Raw genomic sequence first — 16,813 nt, 5'->3', positions numbered from 1 at the left:
GCAAAGCAAAGTTGTAAGAGGGTAAGGGAAAGAACCGAGAGGCTACAGATGAGAAAACCGTTGGCCACATTAACAAAGCTTACTATGCCACAGTCGTCATCTAGAAACACCCCCATCTGGCCTAGAGGCCTTTCTGTATACTGAGATAATAGTGGGGAAGAGGTCTTGAGATGACACTGGTAGACTTCTTGACACAGAAAAGTAGAAAAATTTTCTTGGAGTTAACCAGCATGTCATTTCTCATTGTCCAAGAATCACTGCAAAATCTAACAGCCCAGTTCCAACAGTGTCCAACGTCCACCTCTCAGTAATATCTTCCAAGAGTGAATGGCAGGGCTCGCCATCAAGAAAACACTTAGATTTTGTTGGAGTTGGGGCAGTGTTGAGATCATCAGAACCAAAGAGTAGCTGTCTCAGAACTTCAAACAAGGGGAATGTACCAAGTGGTTATTTTATTATCCCAGGAAATATCCACTGCAGGAATAAGAAAACAGTCACATGAAAACATAGTGTTACAAACTTCTAATAGATGTGCACTTTACATAGTGTCTACGTATGCCAGGGTATCCCTGGAAATATGGGTCAGGACAGCAGGCACATAAAAGAAGAAATACGTCCTTAGATTTAACCATTGTGCTATTCTTAGTTATCGAGGAGTCCTTACAGACTCCCAGAGTCCAGTCCCAAGAGTTGCCCTCATCCAGCTCCCAGTAGTGTTTGCCAGAGGAGAAGACCCAGGCTCCCCAAGCAGCAAAATTGTCAGATCTGTCAGAATGCAAAGATTCTGGTCTAAACATCAAACTTCTCACATCCTCAAACAGCCTGATATTGTAATTGGTTACTTCCCATGTGAAGGAAATTTCCACGGTGGAAAAAAGAGAATGTTCCAGTGAAAAGCAGTTTATCAATTCTCATGTTCAGATAAGAAAGAGATTCTCACTAGAAAACACAGGTCAAGATTAGAAAGAAACTTGTGTCTGGAAAAATGTTGGAATCAAAGGGTGTTAGGATATCTGCACGAGAAAACGCCTAAACTTCAATGATCGCAATTTCTATAAACTCTATAAGTATAAATGGGAGGAAGGTCATGTCTATGTCTAGTTAGCGACCTTTCATAACAACTGAAAACCTGGAAGCTATTGCACTGCAGCCAAGTCCATAGCAATAAAATTAACCTTCGTTGTCTCTTCTCTGTCAGGGCAGAGCAGGAGGCTTGGGACAGGAGATGAGGTGAGGAGCCATCCTTAGACCCAAATAAAAAAGTTATCACTTTGCCAGAAATATTATAATCTGCCACTTAAACTAGTCAATTCATACTTAAAGAGAAAATCTGACTCTGCCTTCTAAAAAGGGCAGCTTCCTTGCAAGAATTATCTGACTTTCATGCCAGATTCAGGCACAGACATATTTTACCTGCTGGATTTATGGTGATCTATCCTGGAGTTCTATCTAAGGCCTCATCAACCAACAAATCACGTTCCTATCGTTCACAGATTCTCAGTTTTTGCATTGTTATATAAGTTACTCATGTATGCTTTAGTTGATTAAAATGCACATGATTAAAATTATAAATGCTATGAAACTTCACCTGAAATGTATTTAAAAAAACACTGTCACTCAAATCAGTCATTAACTGCACTGAATTTGAAATTGAAATGTCCTGAATTAATTCAGTTCTGTATACTTCCTGTAATAATTGTATACAGGAAATTGTATCACGGTTGAACCATACATGAATGGTTCTACATCCTAAAGGGCCCTTCTGCAAGTTTTACTTTTCTAAGAAATTTGTTATATGGCTGATTCCACCATCTTTTATTTAGTTTTGTCTGTTTGATGACAATGAAACTATAAATATAAATACTTATTCACAGGCTATTTTCTTCTAGATGAAAAATCATTACACTGGGAAAGCTGCCATGGAAAACCAGAATTGAAGGCATTGCATGTGGATCCCACCAAGAGGGTGACACTCACCTAGAAAGCGGTTGAACCTATCCACCAGCCCAGTGATGGGCCCTGTAGTGAAGCTCTGGATTCACAGGCTGGGGCACGTGCAGCAGCACGGCTCACTCCTGCAAGGAAGTAGGTTGAGTTGGTTAAGTTTCTGATGTCTGTGTTTAAGAAATAGATTCCAACAGAAAATGCTTCATTCAAACCCACTTCTGATATTGTAATGTACCTCCACAATCCTAGGATGGGTTTCTGGCTCTTAGGGAATCTTTCTAACTCTTCACTCCATTTCTAACCTACTGCCACTGAAAGATAAATGCCTCTCTCCCTATCTGCCACCAAATAGATGATCTCTAATTATGATTCTGAATCGTGAAAAGAGGCAATCGTTATTCTAGCAACTTCTGCATTGAACTCTTCAAAACATAACCCCCTGAGTTACTTGGAAAAGTAAGAAAAGGTTAATGTCTGATAAAAGGCATAGGTAACATTCAACATACAACACAAACACATGAGTACACACACACACCCACACAATCACACTGACACATTGTGGTGTTGGTAAATTATGTTTTCACTTTGTTGGAAACAGCTTGATATTTTTCATTGCATGCCTTGTGCTCCAGGTTGCACTGACGGCCAATAACATACCTTGCCACCATGTCTCCCAAATCCTGTAAAGAGAGAGAGAGAGAGAGAAAAAAAATGACTTTTTTAGAAAGTTGTTATTCCTGTTTTGTGAGGTGGCTCACACCTGTAATCCCAGCACTTTGGGAGGCCAAGGTGGATGGATCATCTTAGGTCAGGAGTTCCAGACTAGCCCGGACAACATGGCAAATACCCATCTCTACTAAAAATACAAAAAAATTAGCTGTGTGCGGTGGTGCACACCTTTATTCTCAGATACTAGGGAGGCTGAGGAAGGAGAATTACTTGAATCAGGGAGGCAGAAGTTTCAGTGAGCTGAGATTGGGCCACTGGACTTCAGCTTGGATGACAGAAGACTCCGTCTCAAAACAAACAAACAAACAAGTTGCTATTCTGAGGGTCTGCTCTTTAGGTTTCGAAAACTTTAGAATTACCACATACTATCACTGCAACAGTTTTAAAATGTATTCTCATCTCTAACACTTATTATACTTGTAAGACCTATTGACATAATCTATTTCTGATAAATTCAGGATCCTAAATTTGAGTGAGAGAGAAAGGTGTGAGTAGTGACTGTGCATTGCTGCAGCTGTCTACAATGTGGTCTTTTTCAGGGCTCGTCCCCGAAGGGTAACGTGGCTCAAATCAAGAACATTTCAAACCTAGGACTTCCCAAAAGGAGGAAGAAGGGAATGTTAGTTTTTCCCTAATTTATTTGTATTATCCTATGGAAACAAAAATAGAATTTTCACATGATTTTTTTTCTTCCAGAGTTCGAATGAAATGTGCTGGAGGAGGAAGCTTGTGGTAGAAAACGTTCTATGGAAATCTAGTTGCACAATTCCATAAAGCTTTCTTTCGGTTCTTACTTGGAGCAATTCCACATCTGGTTTATGACACATTTCCATTAGTTCCTGATACATTTCTTTCAAGTGTTTACTCTTGATCCATGTTGATCCAACTTCTCTGGAGTTGCTGAAAATTCTCTTGGTATTCCTCGTTCAGTCTCTCTAAATGTTGTTTTTCTCCTTTATGGAGAACTGGATGCAGCTTCCTATACTAATTCCTGATCATCTGTGCCCATAAAACCACATCACTCTGTAGGGACATGGATTTTGTAGGCTAAATGCTTAGGTCTACTTCCACCTCACAGAACCCACAAATTCATCCTCCTCATTCCTTCTTTTATTTTCCACCGTTTACAAACAGGATGATGAGTTAAGCAAGACCTTCCTTCAAAATTTATGTAATTCATCAATTCTCGAACACCTGCAAAAAAGCCCTTTTGATTTAAATGTTTAAATATATGTCCTTTTAAATCTGAAATACCATTAGAAAACAACTAAAATTTATGATTGATTGTTAAATTGTCATCAATAATATATATAATCTTTGTTATTCACTTAGTTTGTAGTCTCAAACCTTTGTACTTCACAGCCCAAACAATCACTCTAAGTAGAGATGCTGTTAGTGTATTATAATCAGGATCAGAAGCCATCACACGGAAAGGATCTTAGTAAAAACTTTAACCCCCATCTCTCAAACCGACTACTTCTTTTCTGTCTCCCACCTTTCTTCCCTCAAAAGCCACAGGCTCTGAATTGCCCTGCCATTCTGAGAACATGAATCTCCATTCCATTGTGTTTCTCCTCTCAATATTGACATATTTATTCTCACACTCCCCCGGTCATTTGTTGTCCCTTCTCCTCAGCTTTTCATCGTGTTACATTTTCTCCTACTTGACCTGGCATCATCTGGGCCCCTTGCTGTCAGATTTAACCAGCACAGGCACTTTTCTTAAATTACTGATCCCACCTGCTTTTTTGCCCCTGGATAACATCATATTCACCATTAAATGCCTTTATTCCTCAATTATATACTATTTAATCAATATTACATAATTCATTTATACAGAAATCTCTGCCTGAAATACTTACTAATTTTAAGCATCTACTTGTCCTTCAGAATTTATATCTATTTTTATTTATCTGAAAGCTTTTACAGAAAACCTGCACAATTGCTATATTGAACAGTCTGGTTGTTTTCCAGCCTATGAATAAACACATGACAAAATCTGGTATATGAAAATTTGAACTCAAGTTGCTAATATAAATGCTCTCAGCATGCCTGTCTCAAGCTGGTCGTGAGGACACATGGTCTCATACTTACCCTCCAGAGGAAGGCTGTTCTTCTCTCCTCATTTAGATTTCTCTGATTTTCTTGAATCTTTTTCCATAAAATCCTCATTTGCTTTAAGAGCTTCTCCTGCAAAAGAATTACTAGGTTGAACAACAGAAAATGAAACACCATAAATTCCACACTCTGAGTGGTATACGCAAGCAAGGGATATAATACATAAATACATTAGAAAGGGGAAACAAAAACAAATTTTTCACTGCTCATCCTCAATGGATATTTTTCAGTTTGAGGATTCAGAAAGCAGAACAGTTTAGGGAACTGAAATGTGAAGATTTCCTGTAACTTGGCTAATGTTCAGGGAAACATCCTGCTTCAGAACCCACTATGCTAGCCCCCAGATTTTGTAGTGTGCTAGTCCCATACTCGTTTGTCCAATAATATTAAATATATTTCCAAAATACCTTTCTTTGCGCTAGTAGTTTTGGTGGCTTTTCAATGTCTTTAGCATTGAAGTGTAGACTCAATAATAATGACATTTACTTGTTCACGCTCTGTTTGGGTCCAAGCTTCATGAAGGAAGGTAGAGTTGCATATTTTATTCAAAATTTCATCGTTGGTACCTAGAACAGCACCTGGCACTCAGTAAAGAATGGAGTAATCACCATGATGATTCTCATCGTCCTTCTAATCTCTTTAACTCTGCCACCTTCCAGCTTTCAGGTGATCGCAGAACTATCTCTTACCTGGTGTTCCTCAGCTGCCTCTTCAGTGGGATAGTGTTTGTGAGCCCCGTGCTCCTGAGAGGTGGCGCACAGCAAGCAGAGCAGACTCTTGTCCATGTCAGAGAACATCTTCTTTGTTTCCGTGTGGTCCCACATGTTTGTTTCTCCGAGCTCAGGAATTGCCAGAGACTGGCTTTTCTCGCAGTGGTCACTAAGTTCTTCAGAAGAATTTTGGTTTTGAAGTCCTTGTTCAGTGATGGTTCCCTGCATGCAGGGCAGTTGGCAGGACTTCAGGCTTCTTCCCAGGAAAGGCAGAGACAGGGCCTACAGAAGCTGTGCCCACAGCAGACAGTGGCAGGGTCTACCAGGTAGTTCAGGCAGATGACGCAGGTGAGTTCCTTCTGGAAGGCATGTGAGAAGTCTGAGTCCATTTTCCTAAGGAAAGAAAACCACAAGAATTTAATCTTCTACCCTGGAGAGACAAAGGTCCAAGCAAAGTTTGAATCAGGTTGCAATTGAATAATATCCTTTCTTTCTAGAGAAGAATAGGCTTTAATTTGCAACAACAGAGATAGGAAAAATAGAAAACCAAGGCACTAAGAGATATCGACCTCTGTAGGAAAACGTGACTGTTCTCCAATCAACACAGGGCCAGCTTTCCAAACTCTATTTTCTTGCATAGAAGAATGTCGTATTTTTTGAGGGGTTAGTGTCCACAAAATTGCTTGGGCTTCAAAGGTTTCATCAACCTGTAAACTCAAGGGTTGAGTCTTGAATTGTCTGAGAATCAGTAACACTCTTAATTGCCAGTGATTGGTTTAGAGAAGGCAAGCGAACTAAGCTCTTCTACTGTCACTTTTTCATTTAACTGTAACAACCATCCATCGTGACTTTTCCAGAAGGACCCTGCTTGAAAATGTTAGAGCAGAACTCATACTTAGACTCAAATCAGAAAAAGCTAGCCTTTACTCTCCAAGATAAAACAGGCAAATCGAGGTAAAGGCACTTCTCCAAGGCAAAACAAACAATCATTGCTTTTCTAGGCTGCTCTGTTAATTCAGTCAACAGAAACTTTCTGGCGTGTTTACTGTTCCTTTACTGTCTGTTAATTTGGGGATATACTGGTTAATATTATGACATTTTTAAAAGACAGGTAATTAAAATTACAAAAAGATTGATAAACTGTAGGAGAGTACACAAAGGATAGAAATATTTTCTAAGCTCTTTGGAAGCATTATCATTACTCTTTCACGCAGTCAGAAAACGAGTAAGTATTACGCAATAATAATAGGCACTAGACAGTAAGTCAGAATTTTAAATGTATGTTTTGAAAAAAAAAAAAAAAGAGGAAAAATAAACGTAGGCCAGGCAAGGTGGCTCAAGCCTGTAAATCGCAGTATTTTGGGAGGCCAAGTCAGGCAGGGTGTTTTGAGCTCAGGAGTTCTAGACTGGCGACATGGCAAAATGTCTAGGTCGGCCTATCTCTATAAATATATATGTGTGTATAACAGCCGAACATGACGGCCCATACCTGTAGTCCCAGCTACTTTGGGAGATGAGGCTGAAGGATTGCTTGAAGTGAGAAGTAGAGGCAATAGTGAGTCTTATTTCCACCACTGCACTGCAGCCTGGGTGGCCCTGTCTAAAGCAAACAAAGAAACAAAGAAATGAACAATCTAAATCCTGGTTTCTACACTGTATAAATATATGATCCCTCTATTTCTGACATTTCTGCATGATTGCCAGTGAGACTTTTCTGCAGAAATACTCATTTCTTGCTTTCTTTGACAGACTGAAGTTTGTGAAGAGACTTTTACCATTTTTTAGAAAAAAACGTTTGCCCGAATCATCCAATGCACTCTCTACCTATATATAGCCATACATTGTAACACAGGCACATTACCACTAGTACGGTAGAATGTAACACATTTATACACATAAATTACAACACCCATAAGCCATTTATAGAACCCACAGAGATTAAAAAACTACTAGATATTTGGAAACTGTTGCAAAACGCTTACAATCTATACAAATAACTTAGAAATACATTAAGTAAAAAATTAATCATAACCTTAATTTGAGGAACATGTAGCAAGACAGATGACGAAAATGTTAATTTGTAAATAGGTTAAGTAAATGGAGCTTGTAAACCTACAGATTATGTTGAGAATAATTTTAAAAAAGAAATGGAGCCGTTCTTAAAACTCTGAAAATGAGATCATTTCATCTAAAAAAATCTAATTTTGCAGATAAATTAAAGTCCCCAAATTTTGTTTGTTTTGGTTTGTAACCTAATAGTAGCTCCTACACTGGAAATCGTGTGCTTACCTCAGAAAAATATCTATGTTCTCACCAAAGCCTGCTGTCAAATAAGATGAATTCAGTTCAGGGATCAGAGCCTCACCATGCAGTGCTGGTAGCTTTTGGAAGTCTCCAAGGCCAGTTGCAAAGACACTCTGTGGGTTCTGGAGAAGAATGAGCTTGACTCTTGAAGTGTCCTTATATAAATCTCTGAAGACCAACCCCTTTCTTTCAACTGACTGCATTTCAGGGGGCATAGGGGGGTGTTAAGATAGATGATGATTAAGTCTTTTCAAAACAGAAGTTTTTTTGTTTTTTTTTTTTGCATGGAGTCTTGCTCTATTGCCTTGCCTAGGCTGGAGTGCAGTGAAGTGATCTCGGCTCACTGCAAACTCTGCCTCCCAGGTTCAAGCAATTCTCCTGCCTCAGCCTCCCAAGTAGCTGGGATTACAGGTGCCCACTGCCATGGCTGGCTAATTTTTTTTTTTTTTTTGGCATTTTAATAGAGTGGTTAGTAAAGTGCTGGGATTACAGTCATGAGCCACCGTGCCCAGGCGATTCACTTTTATTGTAATGTAAGAATTTAATCTAAGAACACTGTCGGCCTCCACTCCATAAGGGACATTTCTCCTGCTCCTCATGCTCCAGATGAAGGCTTTCAAGGGCCTCTCAACAACCACAGGATGTAAGATTCCCTCCTATAATACCTGCCATTGCTCATCCCAGCTCAATGGGTAAAGGAGGGAAAGTCTACAAAGCTCCATCTCAGGGATCTCCCTGGGCCACGGTAGTGTAGGGCATGTTGCTCTGAGATATATTGAAATGCATTTCTACTTGACAAAGTAATGATGGCAGGGCTTCATCTGAATGCATTTATTCTACCGCTCATGGAGAGGAGTGACATGCCATTTCAGACACATGAGAACACTCTCTGCCTAGTTACCGGTGGCTCCAGATCTTCATGCAGTTATGGAAACCCGTGCTGCAGATTCTGGAGAAGCAGCTCAGACCTCGGGCAGACAAGAGTTCTTCAAGAACCACCTTGGCTATGCAAAGACTATTAGGCTCAGCAACAGTCTGAGCTGGATGAGAGATAGAGCAAAGCTCCCAGGAGCAGCAGAAGATGTAAGGGAGGGAAAAGGGAAGGAAGAAACTCTAGATTTCAGGATATCCCCTTTATCTCTATGAGAATCTCAGCACCCACAAGGCCACCGTTCCTTTTTCTGACTCCTCTTGGATCCAGGAATTTTCCTGGGTTAAGCCATCCAGGGATAGGACAGGAGATGCCATTTGGCTCTAGGAGCAGAGGAGAGAAACTCAGCAGGAAGAGTACCTCTATGGGAGGAAAATTCAGTTGAGCATGTTTGTAGGGTCACAGGGCTGGATATGGGTAGAGTCTAGTGTACATGTTCAGAAGCCACAGTTCCCCCAGATCTTCTGATTCTAACAAGTACACAGAGCCAATCAAATGAAGGAGGGGCGGGTCAAGGGAATTCAGGGACAAGGGGAATGAAGGATATTAGTTGCAGGAGGAGGCTGTTGAGGTCAGTAGGCAGACATTCTCCTTCTCCTCTTATATTGAGAAACAAGTAATGAAGCTTTAACATGTTGCTTGTGCTCTGGGCCAAAGGCAGCAGAGCACTTGTCTCTGGTCTCCATATACACTTGACCTATTTACTTTCAGTATTCCCAGTAAGATTTTGATTCATTTCACACGGAATAACGCTCACCTACCATGCTGAAATTGCCATACGTATTATGAGACTCTACTGATCGTAAGTAAGTTACTCTCAACCTTGAGATCTGGCTTCAGTTTTCTCTATTCTCATTCCTTCTCCTCTATATCAGAAGTTTCATAATAGACAGTGAGGGCAAATATGGTGTGGAGAAATAATCAGTTTACATTTAGATATTTTTAATGTAGTTGTCACTTCCTAAAAAGCTAGGTAAAATCTGAAATACATGAAATAGCCACGCACCTTCATTTCTAGCCTCCTTTAGGTGTCTGCCAAAATATATTCTATACTAGGTCTTTTCTGACCATAATATTATAAATTCAATTTTGGGCGGGGTGCAGTGGCTCATGCCTGTAATCTCAGCACTTTGGGAGGCCGAGGTGGGCGGATCACGAGGTCAGGAGATCGAGACCATCCTGGCTAACACGGTGAAGCCCCGTCTCTACTAATAATAAAAAAAAAAATAGCCTGGCGTGGTGGCGGGCGCCTGTAGCCCCAGCAACTCCAGAGGCTGAGGCAGGAGAATGGCGTGAACCCGGGAGGCCGAGCTTGCAGTGAGCTGAGATCGCGACACTGCACTCCAGCCTGTGTGACAGAGCGAGACTCTGTCTCAAAAACAAAAACAAAACAAAACAAAAATCAATTTTGTCTATGATACTTTATTTATTTTCCTTTCCTGCTGTGTTTTTCTCTAAAGCACTTATCACAATGCGTTTCTCTATCAATTTTTTTTTTTTTTCAAAACCGGGTCTTGCTCTGTCATCCAGGCTTAAGCATGGTGCCATATCAGCTCACTGCAGCCTTGACTTCCCAATTTCAAGCAATCCTCTCATCTAAGCCGGTGTCTGAGAATACAGGAACATGCCACAACCCCAGCTAATTTTGTTTCTCTTTTCTTAGAGATGGGCTCTCTGTTGCTGAGGCTGGTCTTGAACTGCTAAGCACAAGTGATCCTCCTGCTTCAGAATCCTGAAGTGCTGATATTACAGGCCAGAGCCACTGTGCCAGCTTCACTTTTTCAATGTTGTATTTTGACTTGCTGACTTGTGTTTCTCACCCTGCGACCTCATTAGCTCTTTAGGTGCAAGAAAATCTGTCTCATTTGTTCATTTCTGCATTGGCTTAGAATGCTTATTAAGACACAGTAGGCACTTGATATTTTGAAGAAAAAAGTATCGTAAGTTACATCCTTAAGGATATCACTTTTAAAGCATCAAGATGACTTATAATATAAATAATTTAGCTGATGATATCTCTCTCTTTCACACAGAGCCAATTTCTTTCTTAGTACTTGGGAGTGTCTTTAATATTATTTGTTTTTATTTTCCATCAGGAAATCTTTACTTCTTTCAGAATGTATATGTAATTTCATTTAATCTCTTCTCTTCATAGTATTCATTTTATGTTAGAATTAGTAAATGATCCATACAGATTCTTCAGCCATGCATCTAGGCCCCATCTTGAACTACCCTATGCTACCGTTTCTGCTACATCTCTAAGCACTGCCTCTCTCATCATATGTGTGTTAATCACATATGTGAACTAAGTGGAAATCCAATAGTACAATGGTTTATCTAGTATATAGTTTCCAGCACCCCCCGCCCCAATTTACCTGCCTGAAATTCCAAGAAATTTTCTATTAATTTTTTTTATGTAATGTAGTTTAATTTTATTTAGAAAATTAGAGAATATAGTTTTAAAACTTTTGACCTATATATACTGTTGACCCTTGAATAACACTGGTTGGAGCTATGTGAGTCACGTATAATTGGAGTTTCTTCCGCTTCTGCTACCCCTGAGACAGCAAGACCAACCCCTCCTCTTTCTCCTCCTTCTCTGATTACTCAACATGAAGATGATCAGGATGAAAACTCTTATAATGATCCACTTCCACTAATTAGATTTAGTATTCCATTAATGAATATTAAATATATTTTTCTTTTGATTTTCTTAATAACATTTTCTTTCCTTTAGATAACTTTACTGTAAAAATAGAGTATACATATAACATAGAAAATATGCATTAATCAACTGTGAATATTATCATTAAGGCTTCTAGTCGACACTAGGCTATTGAGAGCTAAGTTTTGAGGAAGTCAAACGTTATACACTGATTTCTGACTACATGGGATCTCGGCACCCCAACCACCATGGTGTTCAAAGGTCAACTCTAAGTTTATTAAATATCATTCAAATAATCTGAGAATCTCTTTGTGAACAAAGACTTTATCTTTCTGTGAAACCCTGTTTATCTCACGCAGTAATTATTGCATTTCATAGTGATAGTGTATTTTATCATGCTTACTGATATTTTATATCATTTCCCAGGAAACAAAATTGTTTTAGCTGAATATTTTGATATTAGCAAGAAATCCTAATAAAAAGTTTGCTGCCATGTTGAAATGATTAGATAGAACCCTTTTGCTATTGTTCTGCTGCTCACAGTAGCATAACAATTGACACCTTCGTTGTGCCCATTGCTCTGTCTGGTACACTGAAGCATATGCTCTCCATGGATTTCTGATAATATCGTGCATTATATTAATATTTTTGAAAGTAATAGCTATATATTTCTAAAGTGTCCAAGAACTGTCACAAAGTTCCATATTTTGTCACAGTATTTTCATTTCTTGAATTATTTCTTAAGAAAAAGTATCAAATTTGGAAAAGAAAGACTGCTTTGAAAAAGACTTGAGTTCTAAAATGATAATAGCAAGTATTTCAAAGTAACCTCTTGCCTAAGAGAAGAGAAATTACTAAAGAAGTCGATATTCCCCAATGAGAACATTTTATAATCATTAGAATCAATGATTAGAGTCAGGTGTGGTGACTCACACCTGTAATTCCAGCTATTTGGGTGGGTGAGACAAAAATCCTGAGGTCAGGAGTTCGAAACCAGTCTGGCTAACATGGTGAAATCCCATCTCTACTAAAAAACAAACAAAAAAAACAGAAAAACAAACAAACAAACAAACAAAAAACTAGCCAGGTGTTGTGGCAGGCACCTGTAATCCCAGCTACTCAGGAGACTGAGGCAGGAGAACTGCTTGAGCCCAGGAGGTGGCCAGCCTGGACGACAGAGCAAGATTCCGTCCCATAAAAAAGAAAAAATATTATTAGAGATATAATATAAGAAGACATTTACAACAAAACATGAAGTAAGCAGAAAGAATTTAAAGTTGTATATATAATTTGATTAATTTTATTCAACAAATATAGGAAAAACTTAAAGGGAGTTAATCAGTTAGTATAAGCACTGCATTATCTTCAGAGGAATATTGGGAGAATTATTTCCTTATTGTTCACAATTCTTTCCAATTTTTTTTATGTGGGTAAAAGGTCAACAATGAGAATGAAAATGTAAGCAGATTCCATGAAGCTGATTTTCTATCTTTAAAAGAAAAATGATGTTTTCTCTCCCTGACAAAATGCCTCATCATTTGAATTATGGTTTGTTAAGGACACACAGCTTTTTCTTCCTTGAGTATTTCTATATTTGTTTCATTTTCTCCAAATGATAGTAAAGATCCAGTCTGTGTCTCTATAAGATGTTTACAATTCCTGAAACACCTGAGCAGTGCATTGCACGTAATAATAGTAATTTCTCACTAAGTAAATTAAGTTGAATGTTGAATTTCTCAACCAAACTTCGAAATCTAAGGAAGAGACATGTCTTCATCCTGCTTTTCTTGTATGACTTCTTTCCTCTGTATCAAAGGATACAGGGTGTTAACATAGGATACAGAGAAAGAGAAGTGTGTGTGTGTGTGTGTGTGTGTGTGTCTTTGTGTATTTACATGTGTGTAGCCACATCAATTTTTGTATTTGTAGCAATGGATTGTGAATTTGATTCAGAAACCCATAGCATTTTATTGAAATTATGTTTTATTTGATTGTCTCATCTGTTTATGAGAGCTGCTAACAGATAGCCTGTGTTTCATTTACTATATACTGTTTCAAAATCTGAGTTCATGATGCTAACTTCATAAATGTTGAATAGAGCTGATATCCAAATTATGGGGGCTGTAGTTATTCCTATTTTTCCTTTGTCAACAGGGTGCAGTTGAAAGAACAATATAGACCTCCCATTTCATTCTAAAACTATCTAGTGTGAGTTTAGGTACGTTATTTAACTCCTGATCCTTTAGTATCTCATCTATGAAATGGTGCTACTAGCCTGCCCAACTTGCAGAATTGCTCTGAAGATTAAAAATCATGTATTGTATAAACATTCAAAACAGTAATTGGCTCATAGGAGGTGATCAGCCAGTTCTAAATGCCAACTGTTAGTAAAACTACATTATAAAAAGTAAGAGATAAATGAATGAATAGAATAATTAATGCTTTCTTAATGTAATGATGGTTTCTCATTAGTTAATTACATTGTGAAAGAATGGTATATTGAATTCAGTGACTCATTGTTTAGCTACTCAGAGCTTGTTGATACACTTTCAATTAGATCGAATCATTCTTATTGCAATAGGAACCCCATCACTCCTTTTGGACTGTAAGTTCTGTGAAAGCAGGGAGTGTTTGATTCATAGCAGGCATCCAGATATTGTAGAAAGACTGAAATAAGCACCATGTTTTGTGTTCCTAATAGGTTTAGCTTTAAAAATTAGAATATTTTTAGTTATCACTTGGTAAATATTTATAATTTGTCAGGCATCTTACTAAACATTACCAGATTATTTTAATTTAATATTAATATTATTTCTGTGAGCAGATTACTAGGAGACCTAAGGTGAAGAAAGTCTTGCCTATATTTGTATACCTGGGTTTATCAGTTAGTTATTATCGATGTAAATAAAAATCACTATCTTTTTTCCCATTGGCACATGCATCTGTTTATGTGCTTTCATAAGCTTTAGCAGAATAGTATTTTATAAGATTTAAAAATGTGGTAGCTATGTATTTTTTTGTTCTTCATTTGCATATTATAGGAATTTAAAATACACATTTCATACTTGAAGAACACTGATTTGAATTGCACAGGCCTACTTAGGCACAATGTTTTTAAAAAATATGGTCAGTCCTTTTGATCTGTAGATTTCACATCAGCAAGCAAAGATAGGTAGAAAATCCAGTGTTATTCACTGTAATCCCAAGTACTTAGGAAGCTGAGAAAGGAGAATTGCTTAAGCCCAGGAGTTTGAGGCTGTGGTGAGGTATGATCAAGCCACTGCACTCCACCCTGGCAAAAGAGTGAAATTCCATGTCTTAAGAAAACACAATAAAATACAGTATTGAAGGAAAGAACCCCACGTATGTAGAGGGCCAACTTTTTATTTTTAAAGATGGTAAACTTTATTTTGCAAAATTATTTTTTTCAAACTTATCTTTTTAAATATTAGTATTGCATACAGAAAATGATTTTGTTAAAAATATCACAAAGTAGGAAGGACATAAATCCAGAAAAAGAGGCTTTTAAGTGAGTCAATTTATTTCTATGGAGCAAACCTCAACAATTATTTTTCCTTTAGCTTTGACATGTTAGAACTTTTTTCACAGAATGATACTCATTACATGAGCTTGAATCTGAGAACCTCAGATGTGGCCAATAAAGAACTAATGAAAAATGTGTAAAGTAAGAAAATTATGAATGTTTTTCTAAAAAACAAAACAAAATAAAGCAAAACTATTACGTTCCATTGGGACTCTTAGCCATGTTTTTCAGAAATATTCTCTTTTATATTATTGCCTACTTCATTGTCTTAACAATATGAAGACCAGGATGTCAAAGGGCATTAGGCATGTGGTGAGAGTTAAATTATGGCCAATTAACCCGAGGGAGGTCAGATGTGGCTTCACATTCCACATCCGCAGCTACCTTTCCTCACTGAGGCAGACCAAGGTAATCCAGAAAGTCTTTTCAGACTCTGAGAATGCTGGACTTACATTATTCGGAAAATCACTTGAAAAGATGAAATATTAAATAATTTACACTAAAATCTGGATTATTATTCTGATAGATCAATTTGATTTGTTTAGTGTTTTTTTCACATTCAGCTTGTTAATTCCACAGAAGAGGGGGGCCTACTTTTCATGTATACGTGTCTTTTCTGCTGGACTTGAGTATGCACAAATTTTGATCTCTGTCAGTGTCCTGGAACCAATCCCCAGAGCTGACTGATTAAGTTCGCTTTTGTTCTGAAATTTTTATTTTGTCTATAGAAATGCATTTTCATGAAGTTATAACTATATTCATTTTATTTCTCATTCCAATATTATTGAGAATTATGAATAATCAACCATTGTTTCTGTAATGAGCATTTATTGATCCTTAGGGTTACCAGATAGACGTTTTTATAGGTAGGAAAAGAAAAAATGATTCCCTGTTATAATATCACTTTTTCATTTTTTTTTGTACTGTGGAAAAATATCATAGATGATTTCTTGCAAGCCAATAGAAAATTTCAATATGTATGTAGTAATGATAAATATAATATTCTCTCATACAATGTAATATAATTTTTGCGTATCTTTATTTTCAGTATCCTTTTGTTTCTTATTTTAAAATAATGTTTATTTTAGAAACTGTAAAGATCAAGAAAGCCACAGCAGAAAGTAAATATCTGCCTAATTCCATCAGAAAAATATGAAATCATGGTTATATTCTTGTGTGTATAATTCTAGCCCTTTTCCTATTTTAAATATATTTTTGTGTACGTATACACAAAACCCAGTAAATCTCTCTATATGTAAGGTATATAATCGACACATCTTTATTTGTTCTTTTTCATATTTTTGACATTTAGAGATGTTTTTCTTCCTAAATCTAGACTATTGTAATTTTTTCTGCCAAACATTGACTATCCCCAGGTTGACCTTATATGTATTGATAGGGGTTAGGTCATTGGACAGCCAGAAATGGCTCCATCTTTCTGTCCAGGGATTATCAAAGTGTCTGGCTTGGGAGTAAGAGCATGTTTTCAACAGTTCGATTGGTTGGCCAATGGCAGCATATTTTAAACTTACCCATCGCCCCAGCTTATTTTGTTGTTGTTCTTAAGAGACAGGTTCTCACACTGTCTCCCAAGCTGGAGTTCAGTGTGCAATCTCAGCTCTCTGCAGCCTCAAACCCCTGGGCTTGATCAATCTTTCCACCGCAGCCTTCAAAATCGCTGGGACTACAGTCACGTGCCACAGTGCCCAGCTAATATTTGTACTTTTATTTGTCGAGACAGGGTGTCCCTATGTTGCCCAGGATGGTCTCAAACTCCTGGCCTCAAGCAATTCTCCCACTTAAGCCTCCCAAATTTATGGAATTAGAGTAATGAGCCACCGCTCCTGGCCTTATTTATCTCTTCA

General features: G+C 37.8%; 1 pseudogene; it reads right to left on the bottom strand.

Annotated features, from left to right (window-relative positions):
* LOC129485303 (tripartite motif-containing protein 43-like) overlaps nucleotides 1-16,813 on the bottom strand; it is a 61,180-nt pseudogene that overhangs the window by 3,212 nt on the left and 41,155 nt on the right.

This window comes from Symphalangus syndactylus, chromosome 6 (genome assembly GCF_028878055.3).
Source record: "Symphalangus syndactylus isolate Jambi chromosome 6, NHGRI_mSymSyn1-v2.1_pri, whole genome shotgun sequence".
NCBI classification, from domain to species: Eukaryota; Metazoa; Chordata; class Mammalia; order Primates; family Hylobatidae; genus Symphalangus; species Symphalangus syndactylus.
The sequence above is the reverse complement of the archived record's forward strand: the minus strand, read 5'-3'. Positions and strand labels throughout refer to the sequence as shown.